At 38.1% G+C, this 25680-nt stretch overlaps 1 long non-coding RNA gene across 1 annotated transcript; it reads right to left on the bottom strand.

Annotated features, from left to right (window-relative positions):
- Positions 1–15780: 15780 nt before the first annotated feature.
- LOC121389618 lies at positions 15781–20967 on the bottom strand. The gene is made up of 3 exons (XR_005960094.1): positions 20899–20967; positions 17336–17489; positions 15781–15917 (listed from the first exon to the last, which is right to left on the bottom strand). It is a non-coding gene; the product is annotated as an uncharacterized LOC121389618 (long non-coding RNA).
- Between the last annotated feature and the right edge of the window lie 4713 nt (positions 20968–25680).

Genomic DNA, 25680 nt, shown 5'->3' with positions numbered 1-25680 from the left:
CCATCCCGAGTCAGGCCACCGATCTTATCTAATTTCCTTTTGACCCCCCCCCCCCCCCCCCGATCTAATTTAGCGACCAAATTTAATGAGTAGAATTTTCTTTATTAATTATATTAATTAGAGATGCGCATCAAAATTTTAAAGGCCCACTATTTAATTTTTGGATGTAAATTTCACAATTGTCCGCTTAATTTTTTTTCTGTCCCGGGACAAGCCCCTAGCTATCCAGAGACAGGCCTCGGGACGGACATGCTCGAAATTTTAGTGATATATGAGCATGTAAAAATTATTCGTACTCGCAGTCGCATTCTATTTATCGCGAAAAATAGGACATATTTTAGTTGATTTGTCGTAAAATTTTGTTTGTTTTAATATTTGTTTAATGATACTACTAGAGCACATTGATTAATTAATCATCGGCTATTGGATTTCAAACATTTGGTAATTCTGACTCGTAGGTACAAGAAGAAACACGCTACAATTGTTTTTCTAATGCAGCAAAGGATATTTTATATGCACTTTCCCACAGACAGGAAAGCACATACCATGCTCTTTGACAAGTTGTGGTGCACTGATTGGAACGAGAATAAGCCCAATTAGTTAAATCGATCCATCGAGGTGGTTCGATCCTGCGTCGAAAACACATCAACCGACTGATCCAAATCCTGCCACCGTGCTTAAAATGACAGATCCTAGTTTTCAAATACTAAGGCATATTTTTCACTATTATAGCCGTTTATGATCACTGAAATCAAACTTTACTTATATTTTATTGTTTAGTTTATCCATTTCCTTACATCCGAAGTGTTTCTGATCATCCTGGTGTTTCTAATACCACAAAGTGCATTTTTCATATTTTTAAAAACGCACATGCGTCTAGCCTGTTTCCAAATCACAGACTTTTGTTTGACTCTGTTGTAACCTTATCCAAATGCGTTACAGGTGTGTAGATTAACTAAACGTAGTGTCCATTTTCACGGGTTGAAACTAGAGTCTGCGACTTTAAAAACGCACGTGCGTCTGAAAAGAAACGGTTATGGAGTCGAATTGTAGTCTGTTTTAAGGATGTGTCCCTGTTTCAACGTGACAGACTCTTGTTTGACAATGTTGTAACTCTGTCCACATGTGATACAGGTTTGTGGATTAACTAAATTCAGTGTTTATTTGTACGTGTTTAAACTAGGGTATGTGACTTTAAGAGCATTCTCATGATGCAATTTGTCACACCGACTTGTCGCATGCGATTTGTTGCAAGAAATAGGACCCGTTAGGGTTAGTCCACTTGTCAAAGACTAAAGTCGTTCCGATTTAGTTATCACAGTACGATTCGATCGTACCGGTGCGACTAATCGCATAATGAGAACGCCCCATTCATTCAACCGAAGGTTCAAGCACGCCTGTCTTGGATAGGTGATCCGTGTCCCCGAGTAAATATGTGCAAGACAGAGAGGGGAATGGTGTAGTTAGTAATGGAAGTTTGTCTCACACATTTATTTAAATTGTTATCATCAATTAAAGGCTTTTGTAGGAGATATCGCTGGCACTATAATTTGCGATATTCACCGCAGGAGATATCGCTTCTTATAATCTTGATAGGTCAAATTTTAATCACAAGACAGTATTTTCTTACGTCACTGTGTTTGTTTCAGCGCTAAACCTATCATTAGTGACGTCACGCCACTGCCATTCTGCCAGTTAGCGAGTCTACCGCTGCCAAATATAGTGACATTCAACCCACATTACTGACATTGTTTACAACTGTCGCAAATGAAAAGAATGATAATGGATGATAAAAAGAATACCCCCTCGTGTCTTGTGATATAATTTATCAGCACTCGTTGATAAAAGTATAAAAATCCTCGGCAAGCCTCGGATTTCATATTTTTATCAACTCTTGCGTATCCTCTATATATTCCATCTAATACGTGTATTACATAGCCAAAAATGACATTTGCGGTGTCAAATAGACAATAACATCATAGCCGATTTAAGGATCTGCGGCACAAATAACAGCTGAACCGCCTTCCCAGGATATATATTTTGCAACCCCCTCGGGGAGAAGGGAAAAATGACCTGGGGAAAATAAATGTACACATCACAGCGGGGCCCCCTGAAGGTAGCAGCGAAGTAAATCATAACATACTGTCCACTATATTAACATAAATTTTAAAAAATAGAAAAAGAGAATTTTCCCAGGTGAATCACACATGTAGTGATGATGGCCAGTCCTTGTTTTGTGCAGGAAGTATGTCTGAACTGGGTGATGTCAACCTAAATCTGGAAATAATCTCTTATTTTTGGAGGCACCCCCCATTTTGCCATTTCACAGCTGCTAGGAAGTCTCTCCACCCCGACCATGTATTCATACTCGGTATGTACAAATCACTCATGGAAAGTGAGATATCATTCAACACAACTGTGCACCATAAATGTAGGTGCAATTCCTGTCAAAGATCCACTTTCTTACCTATTTTCAAACTCATAAATTATTTTATTCAAATAGGGGGTGTATTTTAAAAGCACTATCTTCGTGGGCAACACGACGCTGATTGGTCAATTTACTTCTCTGCCACCTGAAGCGCGGGGACCGTAGAACGAGCTACATGTGCTATTAGATTAAACCGACTTCCTCATTTAACACCCGCAAATCTAAAAACTCCATATGGATATCTCCTAAGTAATATGTTTGTGTGCGTGTGTTAATGCGTGTGCGTGTGTTAATACGTGTGCGTGCGAATGTTTCAAAGGTGTTGTGACGGTACATGCTCTTAATTTCTTTTCGCCTGTGGCGATATTAATTGTTTTAGAGGGCCGTGTGCAGTTCCAAATTGCACTTAAGCCCAGATGGGCATTTGTTTCGTGATACCTTTGCGCGACGGTCATCGAGCTTTTCTAATACACACCCAGCGCAGGTGTGGAGGCCATGTGGCTAGTAGTTACGTAAATTCTCTGGTAGTGCTGTTTATGGCCAGGGGATTGCTCGCGGTTGGCGTCATTGAGTCTGGCGATCTAAGAGAAAGATATGCCGTCTTGGTCGCTGTGGAATTCAGATGATACGTGAGGTACCGCCTTGTGCCCCCAGGCAATATTCGCTGTCTCTGAGAGTTTTGAATAAATAGCTAGGGTTTTAGAGATATCGAGGAGAAACGATAGGAAGGCTCCAGGGGATCGCTGTCCGTCCACTGAACGATCTATATTAGTTCAGACGGGACTTTTGGTAAATATATATTTTCTGCTCTGTGTATAACCTTGATGTGATTGATGTGACTTTAAAAATTTTAATACTGTATTATACCAATATTATTTAGACGGTGCTGCCGGTCATCTGACGCAGTAATCTGTAGGCTCACTGTCCTAAATAATTATAAAAAGCTTAACCAGTCATCCTAGAGGACCTAGGTAAACTGTAGGTTATTGTCTTTATTGTGATAGGTACCAGTGTTAATTCTGTATTACAAGGTTATTGAATGAGTAGTTAGGGTTAATTAAAAATTAAAAATTAACCAGTTAGGAATAGTGTTGTAATTCCTTTATTAATTAAGTTCCCCTGGAAGCGTTTCTCCATTATTGCACGTGTGTGTGTTAGCGTTTCTCAATTATCACGTGTGGGTGTTGTGTCACGGTGAGGTGATTAGCATATTGTGTAAACTAGACACCTAGAGATTAACTAATTAAGTGATCAGTTCTGGGTTGTTATTATTGTTGTTATTAATTAACTACTGCGGCAGTACATTTGTCAGCGTAGGTTAATACAGATTCCAAAGTGTATTGTGTTTTGTTGTGTTTTCTAGTGAACTAAACGTGCTATAATAATATATACCTTATATAAGATCTTATCTCTGATCGTACCTAGACGAGCCACAGCGGGTATAACTGCTCGATACAGAGAGATCTAATAGATATACAGTTAGGAGAGATATTTGGATAATCGTGTTTCATCCAGTTACGGGTATTATAGAATCCCCGTGACAGGTGTCATTATTTTAGGCCGCAAAATACTACCTATGTCCAGTAGATAAAGAATCTGGGCGACAAAACAGTAAATACAATTTTAGAAACAAAAGTTAAAAGTTTGTTTTGTTTAACGACTCCACTCGTGCACATTGGTTTATTATTGATCGGCGGAAACCCGCTACATTCTTTCATAACTAGCAAGGTATATTTTATTTGCACCATCCCACAGACAGGATAGCATAGTATATAAGAATCCATTAATAATCATTAATAAAATATAAAGCAAAAGAAGCTGCTGTTTAAATACGAACAATGAATAAACTATTTAAATAATGCATCATAGCTTTTAAGAACACTCATATGTCTGGCTTCATCTTATACTTCATTAATAAATTGATATACTAATCAAAGGGAACCTACGTAAACAAAAACAATGTTTTGAATTATCTTTAAACTATGGCATAATGATAGCTATGTAACATACATTATTACCTTTATTTAACAGGAGACAAATATCGATGTTCAAGTTTTGAGTGGAACATTACACACTTCTGGAGTGATAGCTATATAACATTTCTGTTTTACAACATTAAATATTCCGTTGTAAAATATGATTACTGAAGTAATCGTCATTTAAATATGGAGCAAATCATAACCTTTATTTAACAGACAGATATCGATGTTCAACTTTTGAGTGGAACATTACACACTTCTGGAGTAGATCTAAGAAGAACCATCTGCAGTAAATGGAAATGGGGTTTCTTCCAAAAGGTCGACTCTTTGTCTTGGCAATTTGTTTTTATTTTGCGTCCAGTGAGAATTCGTGTTCAAGGGGAATTGACGTTCAAGATTCTTGTGTGAGTACTTTATATTTTACCTTATAAATACTGTATGTTGAATGTATGTCTCTGTCTGTAGGTCCGTCGGTCCCAGGATTGAAAATTAGCAGTCGCCAGTCGCCCGTGGCGACCTTTATTGGCGAAGGGCGATTAAGAATTTTACAAAGGTAGTCCGTTGGGCGACCATCGATTTTAGAGTGGCGAGTATGGTACCAGTTAAAAAAACAAACGCACTAAAACTGAATCGAATGATCAATGTGGCGCGAACTACAATTCTGGCAGGAGACGATATTATTGAACATGTTCTATATTTTGACAGCGCCAGACTGACCACACTCAGTCTCAGCTTCTACGATTTTGATCTGGGACTGTAAACAAATATAGCTCTACATATTATAGACACTTGAATTTTTTTTTTTTTTTAAATCTTCGGCTTATTGGAAGGGACTCGATACGTCATAATTATCTAGTAGATCTACGTTTTGACATTATTAAATGTTATGGTACAAATTAATCCTATTTAATTACCTTACTACTATTTTATTCTGGGACAAAATCAAAATCTGTCTTGTAGTTTTAACTCACACTAACAATGACATTTTCTCATTACTACAGGATTATTCCAAAAGTCAATTACTAGTAATTGGCATACAAATATAAAATTCATATAAAAACGTAGTAATTTGTTAAATTGTAAACCCATACCATATGAAATAACTTTTTTGTGGAAGTTCATTGTAAATAAAAAAAATATATATTTATAAAACTGCATGGGTTAAATCTTGATGGAACATCCAAGGTAAATCTGAACGACAAAATATATGGAAAATTGGATGATTCCATCAATCTTTATCTGGTGCCTTGTCTGTAGGAGGACAGCCACTCCCAAGGAAATCCTTTACTAGAGAGTTCATCCCTCTTGCATCGCCATAAAGAAGACTGCCACTCCCAGACTAATTTACTAAAACACATGGCAGTACTACCTTTTAAGGTTTTAGTCTCTTCATACTGCATTATCGATTACTTCAGAGACAATGCAGGTCAAGCTGCATAAATTGGCTGTTCTAGCATTTTTCTTTATCCGTATTAAAAATTATATTTAATCTGTATCATTTAATTGTAATTTGTAAAGAAACATTTTTATTTATAATGAATTTCTTTTTCAAAAAACGTTATTTGGGTTGGTATGGGTTTAAAACTTAATATGTTTTTAATATGAATTTTAACTTCATTCATTATGAAGTTACCTGTCAATTCATCTTTTTCCTTTCGACGCAAATGGACTATACATGGTTATTATTCAACAAAGAAAATTCTAATTTTGATTTTCGCTGTGCAGTTAAATTGCAGGGCTAGTTGAATTTGAGAAGGGCCAGTAAGATTTTTCGTTCACTGGCCCTGCTGGCGACCATGGTTTTCATGTTAATTTTCAACCCTGCGGTCCGTCAGTCCGTCCATCCATTCATCTGTCTACATCTCTATCTCTCAATATCTATCTGTGTGTGTGTGTGTGTGTGTGTGTGTGTGTATACTGTAAAACGGGTATTATTCGCGGCAGTAAATTTTCGCGAAATACAAAATGCAGGCAGTTCACGGTTTTTTATTTTCGCGGTGTCATGGTTTTTGTTTTTTGTTTTTTGTTTGTTTGTTTTTTAAATTAGTAACACGTACAAAACTGTACTTTGGTACATAACATTAAATCGACTATACTAGTATACGGCCCTTTCGCTTTTATTTAATTTGTGCGTCACAGACAAGTTAATTTCAGGTTAACTTGTACGTCACGGAGTGATCGATTCCATCGTTCTTTTTTCATTGGAAGGTATGGCATTCGTGACCTGGTCATCACCTAGGAGCAGCCAGTCATATGTCTTTAAAATGCTATCGCACGATTATGTGATAACAAGTATGTGTTATCAAAAATAACGAATGATGTTATCACCAAGAGATATATATATGTTAGTCCCTGAGATCGTTATTATCCCCGATGCAATTAAAAAATGACTAAGTATACCAAACTGTTACCTTAGTTCCATGAAGCGTATAACTACCGTATACACTTAAAGTATTAAGAAAGTATGTTCTCACCAACGGGTGTGTAAGAAATAAATATCACACATATGTGTGTTAAGAAAGTATGTTCTCACCAACGGGTGTGTAAGAGATAAATATCACAGATATGTGTGTTAAGAAAGTATGTTCTCACCAACGGGTGTGTAAGAGATAAATATCACAGATATGTGTGTTAAGAAAGTATGTTCTCACCAACGGGTGTGTAAGAGATAAATATCACACATATGTGTGTTAAGAAAGTATGTTCTCACCAACGGGTGTGTAAGAAATAAATATCACAGAAATGTTATGTGTGTTAAGAAAGTATGTTCTCACCAACGGGTGCGTAAGAAATAAATATCACACATATGTGTGATAAGAAAGTTTGTTCTCACCAACGGGTGTGTAAGAAATAAATATCACAGACAGCTCTCATAAGCATATCTTGCCTCACCGAAAGAAAGTTTGTTTTGTTTAACGACACCACTTGAGCACATTGATTTACTAATCATCGGCTATTGGATGTCAAATATTTGGTAATTTTAAGTCTTAGAGAGGAAACCCTCTACAATTTTCTATTAGTAGCAAGGGATTTTTTATATGGACCATCCTACAGACAGGATAGCACATACCACAGCTTCTGATACACCATCTGTGGTGCACTGGCTAGAACAAGAAATAGCCGAAAGGGCCCACTGATCCTATATGGACCGCGCATCAGGTGAACGCTTTACCATTGGGGGTCGGGACATCCAATAGCCGATGATTAATAAATCAATGTACTCTAGTGGTGCCGTTAAACAAAACAAATTTTACCACTGGGCTACCCCCCCCCCCCCCCCCCCCCCACCTTCTTCACCGATGCACTTGTCAGGAGCACAGTTATAGGTAGATTTTGTCATATATAAAATAGTTTTACTAAAACGCTAAAAGATGAAAATAACGAACAGAATATCGTCAACTTGTTCAGTAAATGCATTATATCAGAAAACAGGCTCAAAATGTCTACAATAAAACCCTTCGAAAAATTCCTTGTCGTACACCTTTGCTTATCTATTCAAAAATCGAAGTGTTTTATTTGCTAGTAGTCTACCACATTCAAAGATGCCTTCTTTCAGAACCCAGTGGCCGATGTATTTTTTCGTGCTGGGGTGTCGTTAAACATTCATTCATTCATTCATTATTTCTTTCAGAATACCAAACCGGAAGTGGCATGTCCGACTGACTTCGTCTTTCTCCGGAATCGCCGCGGAGATCCACGATGTGTGCCGATAATGACCGAAACTAAAAACGTGGAGCCTGTAAAGCACAAAGGTTTGTTCCCAAGTACTTTCTGTTTTGTTTGTGGGCAAGAAATAGGAAGCGGGGTCGGCCCCTACTACTCTTTTTCTAGACTTTACTTTGTTTTATTGTGATACCATCTCGTATCCTCCGGAGTCGGGCCCGTCCGCACCACTATACCAACCCATGACGACTGGACTATACCCTAGTCTGATTCTCTCTCTCGTTCAGACGGATCCGGCTTCTCAAGATCTGTATTTCAGCACAGCACTACACCTTCAACGTCAATTGACTGTCAATCTAGGGGTTTTCTTGACTGGATGCAACCCATCTCGTCCCTACAAGCTGTGCACCATAACAGTCTTAACGAGGCCACTCACGTGGACATATAGATCGGACTTTAAACGTTTAGACCTTCGTTCAAAAGTTTATGTCGAAATTACTTTCTTTTGGATTCTTTTGGATTCTTTTTTAGCGAGATTCCTCGCCTCCACGTCATCAGTGGTAAACTTTTAGACCTTCGTTCAAAAGTTTGTCGAAATTACTTTCTTTTCTTAATATTATTAAATAGTCCGATCCTCTCTTCTTTCTCTTATTTATTTTTGGACTGTCCTTCTAAAATGCTCCAAATTATATAAATATTCGACCGAGCAGTCAATTCTTTTTAATTTTGGCTTGGAACTTTTTTTCTTTTCTTTTTTAAATTCTATTAACTTTTTTACTAAATCCTATTTTCAAAATTCTGCCTATTTTCAACTCTACTCCCCCCCCCCCCCCCCCCCCCCGCTACCCCCACTCCCCACCCCCCGAGTCGGCCACCGATCTTATCTAATTTCTTTTTGACCACCCGATCTAATCTAGCGACCAGATTTAATGAGTAGAATTTTCTTTATTAATTATATTAATTAGAGATGCGCATCAAAATTTTAAAGGCCCACTATTTAATTTTTGGATGTAAATTTCAAAATTGTCCGCTTAATTGTTTTCTGTCCCGGGACAAGCCCCTGGCTATCCAGAGACAGGCCCCGGGACGGACATGCTCGAAACCCTAGTGGTATATGAGCATGTAAAAATTATTCGCACTCGCACACTTTTTTGTGTGTGGACAGGCGCGGATCCAGTAGTTGTCAACAGAGGGGGCTTCCAGATTACTCCCATGGCTAGTGATATTCAATGTTGGGCTAGTAAATAACTAGTTTTGCCATGCTCGAAAGCTAGTGAAAAAAATTGTCAAATGTTGCAGTTAAGTATATTTTGTAAATATTCTGATCCCACGATCATTGGTGAAAGGATGTAACAATCTTAGGGGATGCTGCTGCTGCTGCTGCTGCTGCTGCTGCTGCGAAGGTTTATCTTCAGATTCCAAGAGTCCACGTTTAATTTTGTACGTGCCGAGTTAGGTCGTGGGTCCAAACATTTTTTTTTCTCGCAAATGTGACACTGATTCATGACCTTGTCTGTTCATATAATTAACGTGAAATGATGTTGTGTGGCTCCCTGTGATTCCTTTTATAGCCTGTTTAGAAATGTTTCTGCCGTTTCGGGGCTTTCCAACCCGTACCATTTTGCTGATGTTTTTGTTGTTACTTTTGTTTCCGTTTCAGATCCGTTAATTCGTGCGCCGGAGAGACCATGATGATACTGGGTGTCGAAGATTTGTTCTGTTTCTCTTTTTCTTTTTTCTACTTGGGATCATAGAGTTCTAGACACATGGGCGTACATAGGATTTTGAAAAGGGGGGTTCCAATACATAGGATTTTGAAAAGGGGGGTTCCAAAATAGATTGCAGAGATATTGGGCATATATTTCTATGTTGAGTAAATATAATAATGTCAGATATCAATGTCAGATATATTAAATTATAAAAAAAAGCGATTTCAGGGGGTTTCGGTTTTGTTTTGTTATTTCTACAGTCGCAGATTTTGATGGTTATTAGGGACGGGACGTATCCTCGTGATAAACCGCCCGCTTGATGCGCCGTCGGTTTGGGATCGATCCAGGTCGTTGGGCCTGTTGGGCTATTTCTTGTTCCAGCCAGTGCGCCAGGACTGGTATTTCAAAGGACGTGGTATGTGTTATCCTGTCTATGAGATGGTGTATATAAAAGATCCCTTGCTACTCATGGAAAAATTTAGCGGGATTCCTCTCTAAAACTCTCAAAATTATGTTTGACATCCAATAGCCGATGATTAATAAATCAATGTGCTCTAGTGATGTTGCTAAACAAAAACAAACTTTGACGGTTGTTAGACCATAAAAGCAAATATGTGATAAGATTTCTTCTGCTGCTCATTCACGTTTAGGATTTACCATAGTTTGACACCCAATAGCCGATGTATTTTTCGTGCTGGGGTGTCGTTAAACATTCATTCATTCATTCATTCATTCTTCTGCTGCTCAAGACTGGCACGCGTCAGTATTTCTTTTTCAGTTTTAGTTAACACTCAATTACGTCTGTTAACTTGGTGGCGAAGTGTTTTTATAAACACTGTGTGGTCTTGATAAGATGCTTTTGAATGTGGTCCGACAGTTATCAATAAAGGTCATAATGTTTTGCAGTTTCAATAGAAAGCTATCCATCGTCCATCCTATGTACTTCTCTATTATTAAACGATTGAATGTATGGCTCAACGGCGCTTAACAGCACAAAGAAAAAGTCGACTATGTGTCAAAGAAATACAAATGAATGAAAATTGACACACGCAGTTTGTCTGTCGTCATTAAAGTCTCACTTTAAACCAAACCATACCAGGATATGTTCTTTTCATAATTTGCATAATATGATCACCAGGCATTGCACAGTTTAAAACAATGATGTTACGGCTCGAGGTTGCCAGACTATTCTTTCAAATTCGCCAGTGAAGGACATTTTCACAGATACAACAAATATAACACACACACATACACATGCACACACACAAACCACACACACACACACACACACACACACACACAGACAAACATCTGTAGCGTTTTCTGCACGAGAAATAGTTTTTATGGCTAGAATAAACTAGAATAAAAAAAACAAAAGGCACTGTGTAAAAAAAACCGCGTGTGTGTCCACTGTGACCATACAAAACAACACAAAAGACATTATACAAGAAAGACAAAAATAAAACGCCAGTTGCCTGCACATGTTGTTGGATGAAATACAGACGTGCCCTTGCTCAAGGTGGAAGTTGGTCACGCACCAGCACACCAAGGATACCAAGGTCACTGCCTCCCAACACCAAGGTCAACCAGGACAGAAGTCTGTCACGCACCTGCACACCAAGGATACCAAGGTCACTGCCTCCCAACACCAAGGTCAACCAGGACAGAAGTATGTCACACACCTGCACACCAAGGATACCAAGGTCACTGCCTCCCAACACCAAGGTCAACCAGGACAGAAGTATGTCACGCACCTGCACACCAAGGATACCAAGGTCACTGCCTCCCAACACCAAGGTCAACCAGGACAGAAGTCTGTCACACACCTTCACACCAAGGATACCAAGGTCACTGCCTCCCAACACCAAGGTCAACCAGGACAGAAGTATGTCACACACCTGCACACCAAGGATACCAAGGTCACTGCCTCCCAACACCAAGGTCAACCAGGACAGAAGTATGTCACACACCTGCACACCAAGGATACCAAGGTCATTGCCTCCCAACACCAAGGTCAACCAGGACAGAAGTATGTCACACATCTGCACCAAGGCGGGACGTAGCCAGTGGTAAAGCGCTCGCTTGATGCGCGGTCAGTTTAGGATCGATCCCCGTCGGTGGTCCCATTGGGTTATTTCTCGTTCCAGCCAGTGCACCACGACCGGTGTGTAACAAAGGCCGTGGTATGTACTATCTTTTCTATGGGATTGTGCATATAAAAGATCCCTTACTGCTAATCGAAAAAGAGTAGCCCATGAAGTGGCGACAGCGGGTTTCCTCTCTATATATACCTGTGTGGTCCTTAACCATATGTCTGACGTCATATAACCGTAAATAAAATGTGTTGAGTGCGTCGTTAAATAAAACATTTCTTTCTTTCTTTCAAAATAAAATATGAACTTTTAATGTCATTTAATATTATTAGTAAGTATGTTTCAAATTTCAGTACAAGTATTGTCTGTTATTCCATTTACGTTCATCTGGGTATGAACAAAAAAATCATCCGCAAACTTGTGTGAGAAGGTCTTCGCGTAGTGTAGCGACGTCGAAAAAAACTAAATGTTATCTTTAGATATATATACCCGAATCAGAGAATAAAATCTCTCTGAGCTGTTTGTTTTGTTGTTTTTTTTAATGAATTTATCGATGTACAACTGTCACAAAGCATAAAATTGTGTAGCGTAGTGAAGGATTTTAAACTAAACACTTCAGAAAATGACGTCATGACGTCAAATGGGACGTCATTACGAAAAGCAGATTAGGGGAAGTACGTTACAAACTGATTTATGAATTATGTGTTGTTTTAACTGAATAAGTTGTGCTGTTTATCGTTATAAGAATTGTTGGTAATTTTTTGCGAATTTGTCGATATATAACAGTGACAAATAAAACTATAAATGGAAATGGATTTGTAAGGAATCAGTGATTAGCCTACTTATTTGTGTCACATACTTAACATATTGTCCGAACCAAACTGTTAACAACTACGAAAAATTACTCTCCTACCTTTAATTGCCGTTAGATTTCCTCCAAAGTTTGTATACACAGAAATCTTGAAAAAACCATTACAATGACACAGATTCCACATACCAGATGATAATTATGTCACCTATATCGACTTCGCTGAGAGCGCATAGGGCAAAAAGCATGTAATTTTGTGCCAGCTGCCATTTTGACTTTTTTGGGAATATTTTTCAAGAGGGGTGAAAGGATAGGACTTAATCTAACAACGTCATAACATGTCATGATATAAAAGCAAACGTGATGACGTCATATTATTTATTATTATTTTTTAGTATTATTATTATTATTATTATTATTATTATTAATGATACTACTAGAGATCATATTAATTGTGTCACATACTTTGGAGACTTTCACCCCTCTTGAAGAGTATTCCATAAACAAGCAACATGGCAGACGGCAGAAAACTGCATGTATTTTTTCCTATGTAATCTCAGCAAAGACGATATCGGCGACATTGTTGCAGTCTCGTGTGTGGAATCTGTATATTTCTAGTGTTTTTTGCGATTTGTGTCTGGAATTTTTTTAGAGGAAATCTAACGGCAATTAAAGGTAGGAGAGTCATTTTTTGTAGTTGTTAACAATTTGGTTCGGACAATAGGCCGTCGTCACATCCTCCCATTTTGTAAATAAATTCGGTTTGGTTTGGTTTAATAACAAACCAAAAAAACCAAACTTATTTTTGTGTGCAATTCTGTGAAATAAATAATTTGTAGTAAATTTCATAGTACTAGGCCTAAAAACAAAACAAAAATTGTCACACTTTTTACTTATATATTTTGTAAATTTTTGTAAATAAAAAGTGATTGTATATTTTGTACATTTTTGTAAATAAAATGTGGTATTGAATTAGCGCGTTTTCTTTCTTTCTTTCTTCTTTTAAGGAGTTTAGGTGATTGTGTAGAATAAAAATCAGTTTATTGATAAATAAAGTCTCCCAATAGTTTAGTCAACCTAAGCAAAAGATTGATAATATTCAGAACAATATAAAAGCAATAGGTCTATAATTCTCAGCATATTAATAAAGAATCGGTTAAAATATGGTTCTTAAATTTCATGCTTAATGTAATAATTTATTATAGTAAATATATAACTGGCGTCGTGATAGATTTATTTAGGTTTTACTTAAAGTCGTTGTATTAACTTAAACCAGCCATACAGGTGCAGTGTGTTGTCACAATATAGACAGACAGATAATTTATTAACAGGTAGTTTATTAACGTTTATTACCCATATGGGCTAAAATATACGGGGTAATATTTTTTCGATCTCTGCACAGTGTGCAGATTGCTTCTACAGCCACTGATTGGCTGGCTTAAAAATCACGACGTTTGGTTGGTTGCTTGCTATGGCCGGAACTTCACTTTCATTCATATAATGTTTCCATTCATGAGTCAGATTACACATACGTTATACGATCTATACAGATTTACAACAAAAAAATGGGCTCATTTGTTTCGTAAACATGAAATGGTATATTTTCATAAGCAGCGGCTTTAGTAATATATAAAAATAATTATTTTCAAATGCAAATACAGTTGTATTATTTTGTACTGTAAACATTTGGCTGTAAAAAGAACGTCGTTAATGCTATGACGTCACTTACATTACGTCATGTAATGCGCGTAAGATTATATGACGTAATGGCTGATGGCTTTGTTGTAGACTGCAGAGGAATTTTTACATTAAAAATCAGTTAAAATTGACAATGGGTAATAAAGAGAATAACCAACTCGCTACGAGGAGTTACGAATTATCTGTCCCTCGTAAATGAATGTTGTAAAACCCTCGCCAAAGGCTCGGGTTTACAACATTCATTCACTCGGGACAGATAATTCGTAATTCCTCGTAGCTCGTTAGTTATTCTCTAATTCACCTTACGTACATTACACATTTACTAAATAAAACAAACATAAAAGTACATAAGCCATTCCTTATGGGACTACCGGCCTCGGTGGCGTCGTGGTTAGGCCATCGGTCTACAGGCTGGTAGGTACTGGGTTCGGATCCCAGCCGAGGCATGGGATTTTTAATCCAGATACCGACTCCAAACCCTGAGTGAGTGCTCCGCAAGGCTCAATGGGTAGGTGTAAACCACGTGCACCGACCAGTGATCCATAACTGGTTCAACAAAGGCCATGGTTTGTGCTATCCTGCCTGTGGGAAGCGCAAATAAAAGATCCCTTGTTGCCTGTCACTTCAAGGTTATCGTCCCACCCCACCCCCTCCCCCTACTCCTCCCCGTCTACTGGTATGTTTGTTTTCTCATTTGCAGGTTATCGTCCCCCCCCCCACCCCCTCCCCCTACTCCTCCCTGTCTACTGGTCTGTTTGTTTTTTCACTTGCAGGTTATCGTTCCACCCCACCCCCTCCCCCTACTCCTCCCCGTCTACTGGTCTGTTTGTTTTCTCACTTGCAGGTTATCGTTCCACCCCACCCCCTCCCCCTACTCCTCCCCGTCTACTGGTCTGTTTGTTTTCTCACTTGCAGGTTATCGTTCCACCCCACCCCCTCCCCCTACTCCTCCCCGTCTACTGGTCTGTTTGTTTTCTCACTTGCAGGTTATCGTTCCACCCCACCCCCTCCCCCTACTCATCCTTGTCTACTGGTCTGTTTGTTTTCTCACTTGCAGGTTATCGTCCCACCCCACCCCCTCCTCCTACTCCTCCCCGTCTACTGGTCTGTTTGTTTTCTCACTTGCAGGTTATCGTCCCACCCCACCCCCTCCCCCTACTCCTCCCCGTCTACTGGTCTGTTTGTTTTCTCACTTGCAGGTTATCGTCCCACCCCACTCCCCTTCCCCTACTCCTCCCCGTCTACTGGGGTTTTTTTTTTTTTTTATCTTACTTTGTATTCTTGGGGTGTTTGGTCTTTTATGTGTGTGGTGGGAGTTTTAGCTTTGTTATTAATATAAAAGTAAAATACACATCGGTACACGAATTCAGTATTAAAATAAAAACTAAAACTAACAACGTGGCTTGGTGCAAAATCGTTTAATTGTCAGAGACTTTTATCAGAATGTTGTTTGAATAGAATACAGATGACACTCACAGAGTTCACATCTAAAAGTCGTCCAAAGCTCTGTTGACGTCTCCACCATCATGTCAGTGTCACCTGTAAACACAAATACAGGTAGTCCGTAATTATCACAGGTGAAGAGGAAAAGAGAGAGAGAGAGAGAGAGAGAGAGAGAGAGAGAGAGAGAGAGAGAGAGAGAGAGAGAGAGAGAGAGAGAGAGACACACACACACACACACACACACACACACACAAAGGGAGAGGTACAGAGACAAACAGCCACACAGAGACATGGAAAGAGGGAGATAGAGACAGAGAGGGTGATGGATAGAGACAAAGTGTGACAAAGACAGACAGAGACATGGTGAGAGGGAGGGAGAGACATGGTGAGAGGGAGGGAGAGACAGACAGAGACATGGTGAGAGGGAGGGAGAGACAGACAGACAGACTGACTGACATATAGCTAGACAGAGAGAGAGAGAGAGAGAGAGAGAGAGAGAGAGAGAGAGAGAGAGAGAGAGAGAGAGAGAGACAGACAGACACACACACACACAGATGGACGGAGAGAGACAGAGAGAGAGAGAGAGAGAGAAAGACAGACAGAGGGAGGAGTAACTCAAAGCTGCATAATAGGCTAATAATATACAGGTACTTTTATATACACCATCCTACAGACAGGATAGTACTTACCGCGGACTTTAAAATACCAGTCGTAGGGCACTGGTTGGTTAGTGAGAAAGACGTTGGTGTAGTCACCTTACACCTTACACTAAGTCATTAAACTCGATCTGTGTGGGAGCCGGTAACAGAATACGAACCCAGTACCTACACGCCTTAAGTCCGATGGCTTAACCATTACACTAATGAGGCTGGTGTGCCCCCCCCCCCCCCCCCCTCCAAGAACATGTAGGAATATGTTAAGACTCGCCATTTAGGTTCAACAACTCCAAAATACATCGGGGATATCTATAGAAATTAAAATAAATAAATAAATACATAAGTAAGTAAGTAAGTAAGTAAGTAAATAAATAAATAAACCTATTCGGTATCGCTGGTAGATATTTATCTAAATGCATGTTATAAAAAAATAAACAATTAAATTTAAAAATAAATTAAGCATTAAAATTTGTAAGTACCGTATTCTTAAATATATGTTCGTTTCTTTTAATGTATTAGTGTTAACAGGAAAATATGAGACTATTTGATTCAAGGAAAAGTGTTGTATTACGATTTAGGAGGGGGCCAAAAGTGTTTGACATCTAATAGCCAATGATTAATAAATATTAAATCAACGTGTTCTAATGGTGTCGTTAAACAAATAACAAAAGGGTATAGAACAACGTATGCCTACCACGTACGGTCAAGAAAGGGTATAGAACAACGTATGCCTACCACGTACGGTCAAGAAAGGGTATAGAACAACGTATGCCTACCACGTACGGTCAAGAAAGGGTATAGAACAACGTATGCCTACCACGTACGGTCAAGAAAGGGTATAGAACAACGTATGCCTACCACGTGCGGTCAAGAAATGGCCGGCGGGGGTGAAGTTTTCACGCCACTGATGTAGTAGCATCATCATCTCGCGACGAATTATTGCATCCATTCCAGCAACACCCAACGTGAGCGTCGTCAGCATCACCAACAGAAGTAGCAACGTCTTGGTCATCTGATAAAAAAAACCCAAAGGTGGTACGCAGCGGAATACATTTGTCTTGTTTCACGACGCCACTACAGCACATTGATTAATTAATCATCGGCTATTGCAGGTCAACCAGGGACGAGACGTAGTCCAGTGGTAAAGCGTCTGCCTGATGCGCGGTCGGTCTAGGATCGATCCCAGTCGGTGGGCCCATTAGGCTATTTCTCGTTCAAGCCATTGCACCACGGCTGGTATATCAAAGGCCGTGGTATGTGTTATCATGTGTGTGGCATGGTGCATATAAAAGATCCCTTGCTACTAGTTGAAAACTGTAGCGGGTTTCCTCTCTATGACTGTCAAAATGACCATATGTTTGACATCCAATAGCCGATGATTACTAAAAAAAAATCAATCTGCTCTAGTGGTGTCGCTAAACAAAACAAATCTGTTTGGAAGTCAGCCATTTGGTAATTCTAATTCTATACAGTATAGAAATATAAAAATACATTACCGTGTTTACCTGATATAACAAAAACGTTGTAAACAGTACGGTAATATATAGAGAAACCTACATAATCGTGTTTACCTGATATAACAAAAACGTTGTAAACAGTACGGTAATATATAGAGAAACCTACATAATCGTGTGATATTAAACAGTACGGTAATATATAGAGAAATATAATCGTGTTTACTGATATAACAAAAACGTTGTAAACAGTACGGTAATATATAGAGAAACCTACATAATCGTGTTTAACTGATATAACAAAAACGTTGTAAACAGTACGGTAATATATAGAGAAACCTACATAATCGTGTTTACCTGATATAACAAACACGTTGTAAACAGTACGGTAATATATAGAGAAACCTACATAATCGTGTTTACCTGATATAACAAACACGTTGTAAACAGTACGGTAATATATAGAGAAACCTACATAATCGTGTTTACCTGATATAACAAACACGTTGTAAACAGTACGGTAATATATAGAGAAACCTACATAATCGTGTTTACCTGATATAACAAACACGTTCTAAACAGTACGGTAATATATAGAGAAACCTACATAATCGTGTTTACCTGATATAACAAACACGTTGTAAACAGTACGGTAATATATAGAGAAACCTACATAATCGTGTTTACCTGATATAACAAACACGTTGTAAACAGTACGGTAATATATAGAGAAACCTACATAATCGTGTTTACCTGATATAACAAACACGTTGTAAACAGTACGGTAATATATAGAGAAACCTACATAATCGTGTTTACCTGATATAACAAACACGTTCTAAACAGTACGGTAATATATAGAGAAACCTACATAATCGTGTTTAACTGATATAACAAACACGTTCTAAACAGTACGGTAATATATAGAGAAACCTACATAATCGTGTTTACCTGATATAACAAACACGTTCTAAACAGTACGGTAATATATAGAGAAACCTACATAATCGTGTTTACCTGATATAACAAACACGTTGTAAACAGTACGGTAATATATAGAGAAACCTACATAATCGTGTTTACCTGATATAACAAACACGTTGTAAACAGTACGGTAATATATAGAGAAACCTACATAATCGTGTTTACCTGATATAACAAACACGTTGTAAACAGTACGGTAATATATAGAGAAACCTACATAATCGTGTTTACCTGATATAACAAACACGTTGTAAACAGTACGGTAATATATAGAGAAACCTACATAATCGTGTTTACCTGATATAACAAACACGTTGTAAACAGTACGGTAATATATAGAGAAACCTACATAATCGTGTTTACCTGATATAACAAACACGTTGTAAACAGTACGGTAATATATAGAGAAACCTACATAATCGTGTTTACCTGATATAACAAACACGTTGTAAACAGTACGGTAATAGATAGAGAAACCTACATAATCGTGTTTACCTGATATAACAAACACGTTGTAAACAGTACGGTAATATATAGAGAAACCTACATAATCGTGTTTACCTGATATAACAAACACGTTGTAAACAGTACGGTAATATATAGAGAAACCTACATAATCGTGTTTACCTGATATAACAAACACGTTGTAAACAGTACGGTAAACAATAATATAGAGAAACCTACATAATCGTGTTTACCTGATATAACAAACACGTTGTAAACAGTACGGTAATATATAGAGAAACCTACATAATCGTGTTTACCTGATATAACAAACACGTTGTAAACAGTACGGTAATATATAGAGAAACCTACATAATCGTGTTTACCTGATATAACAAACACGTTGTAAACAGTACGGTAATATATAGAGAAACCTACATAATCGTGTTTACCTGATATAACAAAAACGTTGTAAACAGTACGGTAATATATAGAGAAACCTACATAATCGTGTTTACCTGATATAACAAAAACGTTGTAAACAGTACGGTAATATATAGAGAAACCTACATAATCGTGTTTCACTGATAAAAACAAACAAATTCTAAACAGTTACTGTACAATAATATAGAACAAAACATACCATCTTGTTTTAAAAAATCAAAACAAAAACGTTCTAAACAATACAATAATATATATTAACACACACACACACACACACACACACACACATATATACACACACACATACACAGATAAACACACAAGACACACACACAGACACACACATAGACACACAGACACACACATACACACACACAGACACATACACACAAACACACACACACACACATACAAACACACACACATACACATACATACGTACACACACACACATATATATATGTATATATACATATATATGTGTGTGTGTGTGTGTGTGTGTGTGTGTGTGTGTTTGCGCGTGCCCCTCTCCCCACACTTTTTGGCACTTTCCTACGCCCGTGAATATAGTTAAAAATACACCATGTTGATCATCTGATAAATACAAATTGACAAAATGATAGAGGGATTGACCAAATATCATGAGTTAGAAGATACATTTTCCAAATGTCGTGGAACTTGTCAACAAATTGTTTATAACAGGGACACTTTATTGTAGAAAGTATAAACAAATTGTTTTGAAAAGGGGCACTTTATTGTAGAAAGTATAAACAAATTGATTTAAAAAGGGGCACTTTATTGTAGAAAGTATAAACAAATTGTTTTAAAAGGGGGCACTTTATTGTAGAAAGTATAAACAAATTGTTTTAAAAGGGGGCACTTTATTGTAGAAAGTATAAACACGTTGTATAAACAGGCGCGTGTGCAGGTAATTATGCAGGAAGGGGGCGACACTGGCGAGCAAGATTTTTAGGGGGAAATTAGGTCACCCCCCTCCCGCCAAAAAAAAATCCCATACATTAAACGTATCTATTTGGAACAGGGGGGGGGGGGGTCGACCCTTCAACCACCCAACACACACACACCTCTGCACACCTGGGTATCGAAAATCCTCTTTGGTTTGTTTTGTAGGCGTGTTCATGGCCCAACAACTGTGCATTGTCGTTACAACTTCAAATGAAGACTGCCAAAAGAACGGGTCTCACTACACAGATGTCATCTGCCATTGAAATCCATGTTAAATTGCCCAACTTCAAATGAAGACTGCCAATAGAATGGGTCTCACTACACAGATGTTATATGCCATTGAAACCCATGTTAAATTGCCCAACTTCAAATGAAGATTGCCAATAGAACGGTCTCACTATACAGATGTCATCTGCCATTGAAACCCATGTTAAACTGCCCAATTTCAAATGAAGACTGCCAATAGAACGGGTCTCACTACAAAGATGTCATCTGCCATTGAAATCCATGTTAAATTGCCCAACTTCAAATGAAGATTGCCAATAGAACGGGTCTCACTACACAGATGTTATATGCCATTGAAACCCATGTTAAATTGCCCAACTTCAAATGAAGACTGCCAATAGAACGGCTCTCACTACAAAGATGTCATCTGCCATTGAAACCCATGTTAAATTGCCCAACTTCAAATGAAGACTGCCAATAGAACGGGTCTCACTACACAGATGTCATCTGCCATTGAAATACATGTTAAATTGCCCAACTTCAAATGAAGACTGCCAATAGAACGGGTCTCACTACACAGATGGCACTAACAACATACACGATTGCGAACATGCATTATATAATTATAAGCATTTATTTTCACCTAAAATTGAGAACATTTCCGTCTCGGTTTTTTGCTATATGACCGCATCTGGCTGTAATACCGGTCCTGACAGGTGGTTCATTAACCGATTCACTCCAGCTGTTTCTTCCGCTATACACCCATGTCCCAAAAAATCAATGCACAATATTACAAAATATTATGGGCAAAATACAGCCAGAAGGCTTACCATTAAACATACAAATTGTTTTAATTCTTCCGCAATTCCTAGAAATGAATATTTGAACCACAACATATGTCACAATTAAGAACTATGGTGATGAATGGACTCTCACCCGGAAGTGAACTGTGTAGTGAGACAGTAGTATTATCACCTGGGATCGATCCCCGTCGGTGGGCTCATTTGCCCATTTCTCGTTCGCGCCAGTGCACGACGACTGGCATATCAAAGACCGTGGTATATGCCATCCTGTCTGTGGGATCGTGCATGTAAAAGATCCCTTGTAAATGGAAAACTTTAAAGTAGCGGGCTTCCTCTGAGACTATATGTCAGAATTACCAAATGTTTGACATCCAATAGCCGATGATTAATAAATCAACGTGCTCTAGTGGTGTCGTTAAACAAAAACAACCTTTAACAAACTCAGAACAGTATCTTTAATGTGTGAGTTGAATATTTAATGAGGCTCTGCTAGCCAAGAACATAATACACTGGATACAATGGCAGAAAGGACCATTAAAATTTACATCTATATTCCGTCCCGCCATCCTACGAAAGTGGGGGTTGTTTTGTAAATAATTTCAGTTTGGTTTCACGTAAGAAAAAAAGTAAAAGTGTTTTGGAAATAACAAAAGCAAATACTATTTTTGTGTGCAATTTAGAAATCGGCTTAGAAATAAATAACTAGTAGTAAATTCCATAAAATTGCCATAACCGTGCGGTTGCCGCTCGGTAGAATACGGTAGCCGTGAGGCGATCTCAAGGATTTTTGCTTGCCACAGGGGCTTACGATTTTTTTAATTTGACATTAAACTTTTTTTCGGAAATCGCAAGGCTGTAGGCCGTAACCCCGCCGCATGTAGTATCACAAAAGAACACAATACATACTGCGGACAAATGGAAGTTTATGGTAGAGATCATTGGTAAAGTGTGCGGGTAAAGTGTATGGGCAACTGCAGTGTAAGATGTTTTCGACTAATACAAATTTGTATTACACATATTTTCTTCTTAACAATGTCAGTGTCACATTGTTTTTTACACGTTTGAGATGTACATCATTTAGTGCTTTCCCAAGAAATTTGGCAAGGCATGGTAGATTAAACACTTTAAGGGCATTTTCACAATTTTTAGGGCACTTTTTTTATATTATAGACAACAACAACAACAAAAATGTAATTAAAATAAATGTAATTAATATGTTTGCTTTAATAAATGAATTGCACAGTATATACCAGGCATATTTTATAATACATTTTCTAAGTGTTTTGTAAAGGCAGTTTTAGAATTAATTACTGAAAAAGGCTAGTTTAATCTCAGGCAGCATGGTGCTGATTAAGGCAAGATGGTGCTAGACTATTGAGGCATGGTGCCGCACCATGCTAAAACAAGCTAGGGAAAACACTATCATTATTATGACGAATGTGCCATCTTGTCATTTATTTCCTTATAGTTTTACAATGTACCTTATTTTGTGTGTTTTTGTGTGTGTGTGTTTGTTTGTATGTGCATGTGTGCGTGCGTGCGTGTGTATATGCGTATGTGTGTGTATCTATTTATCTATATATACACACACATAGGAAAAGAAGAAGAGAGAGAGAGAGAGAGAGAGAGAGAGAGAGAGAGAGAGAGAGAGAGAGAGAGAGAGAGAGAGAGAGAGAGAGGCGGAGACAGACAGACAGACAGACAGAGAGAGACAGAGAGATATAGAGACGGACTGACAGACAGATTGACCGAGAAATAGAAATAGAAACATAGATAGAGAGAGACAGAGAGACAGAGAGATAGATAGAGATAGTTCTAGATATATGTAAATGTATTAAAAATCGTCAGTTATAATGATCTTTTCCTGTTTCTGTTTGTTGTTTTCATTTTCCAGAGTTTGTGAACAAAAAAAAGTAATTATACATTAGCATAAAATCAATTATTTCCACAACTGTTTTAGTGTCGGTAATGATGCATTAACATAATATGCAAGCGGCTGAAAAGATCAAACGATGTTTTTTTCAATCTCAAAATACTCTAGCATAACAAAGTGATCCAGCTGTAGTTATTACCCCTGCGCGTGCTGTAACCTCACCGTGGTGCAGGGGTGTAACATTCTCTTTGAGAATGGCCAATACAGCACAAATTGAAATTTTGAGTAAAAGTCCGTATCTATTTGTGATATTTGTGTTTTTGCACAGTTCTTTACTGTGTTTTTATTTAAATCTTGAATTGTTGTATTGATGTTGCTCATCACCTTGTTTGCATTGCCATGGTTTGACACCCGGTGGCCGATGTGTTTTTCGTACTGGGGTGTCGTTAAACATTAATTCATTCTGTAGTTATTAGTATCCTTCGTGTTTGGTGATGACAAGGGCGGAACGTAGTAAAGCTCTCGCTTGTTGCGCGGTCGGTCTGAGATCGATCCCCGTCGGTGGGCCCATTGGGTTATTTCTCGTGCCAGCCAGTGCACCAAGACTGGTATATCAAAGGCCGTGGAATGTGACACCATGTCTGTGGGACGGTGCATATAAAATATTCCTTGCTATTAATGGAATAATGTATACGGAAGAATTACCAAATGTCTGACATTCAATAGTCAATGATTAATAAATCAATGTGCTCTAGTTGTGTCGTTATATAAAACAAACAAACACACTTGATTTTGGCGACGAAATAACAAAAGAAACGCGTACGCTTCATACCCTTTGGCAGAAACCCTGCCTGCTCAGATAATACGTGGCAGTCACCATTTAATAACAAGAAGCGAGTTATTTTGAGTAATGGGTTATTATTATTATTATTATTTATTATTATTATTCAAATAGTTGTATGTTGTTGGTCTAAGCACAGGATTTCAGTAACAGAGTTTATCCCAAAGCTATAGGTAATGCTAAACCAAATAACATCCGGCTGTGTCAAAATTCGAGGTGCACTTAACTTTTGATAGAGCAGTTAATACCACAAGTCCTGCGATTGGTGATATGTGTCAGTGTTTGTTGTGATAAAACGTTGGTTTAACTGACAAGTAAATGTCTGTAATTTAATTTGAACTACATGTAGCGTCAATGTACCAACTATAATTGTACTTGAAACATGCGCAGGGTCCTACTAAAAATAGCATGACAGTTTTTGTGCAGAACTAGGGTAGTCATAGACGCTACCCATTATATCTGAAATGAGCAGCTTGACCCTAAAAAAATTCTGATTTACTTTAAAGGTGTGGTGGTATAGTCCGAGAACTAGGTGGATTTTATTTTACCTAGAAGCTACAACAGCCATATTATACAGGTGTAATATGGGTAGCTTCCTGACCCCAGAAACCCAATTCTTAAGTGCGGCTAGTGGTGGGTGTGGTTGGGGGGCCCACTAAAAATACCCCCCAAATCGCTTTTATTTGACATGGAAGCTACAATAGCGACACATATCCCATGCGGTAGGGGTGTCTGCATTGATTACAAATATGCAACTTAAGAAGAAGATTTCTGGTGGAGAGGACACTTAAGAACAACACTAATTAGTGCTAATTACACTTTTATTTGACGTGAAAGCTACAACAGGGAAATCACAGGCAAAATATAGAGGATGGTCCCCAGATCAAGAAACAACAACTTAAGAAGAGAATATTTGGTGGTAAGGTCACTTAAGAAGAGGTCAAAGGTCACGAAACTGGGATTTTCGCACTTAATTAATGCTTAATTAGAAAATGGCACATGATACACAAATGATACAACCATGAAACTTGTGTCAGATGAGCATGACGTGAGATACATTATACAAAGCAAAACAGTTTTCCACTCTTACAATTTCATTTGACCTCAATAAACAAAAATTGTTTAAAAATGTACCCATTTGACCCCCCAGACTAATTACACTTTTATTT

This window comes from Gigantopelta aegis, chromosome 15 (assembly GCF_016097555.1).
Source record: "Gigantopelta aegis isolate Gae_Host chromosome 15, Gae_host_genome, whole genome shotgun sequence".
In the NCBI taxonomy this organism is placed as follows: domain Eukaryota; kingdom Metazoa; phylum Mollusca; class Gastropoda; order Neomphalida; family Peltospiridae; genus Gigantopelta; species Gigantopelta aegis.
This window is presented reverse-complemented; position numbering and strand designations above follow the sequence as displayed.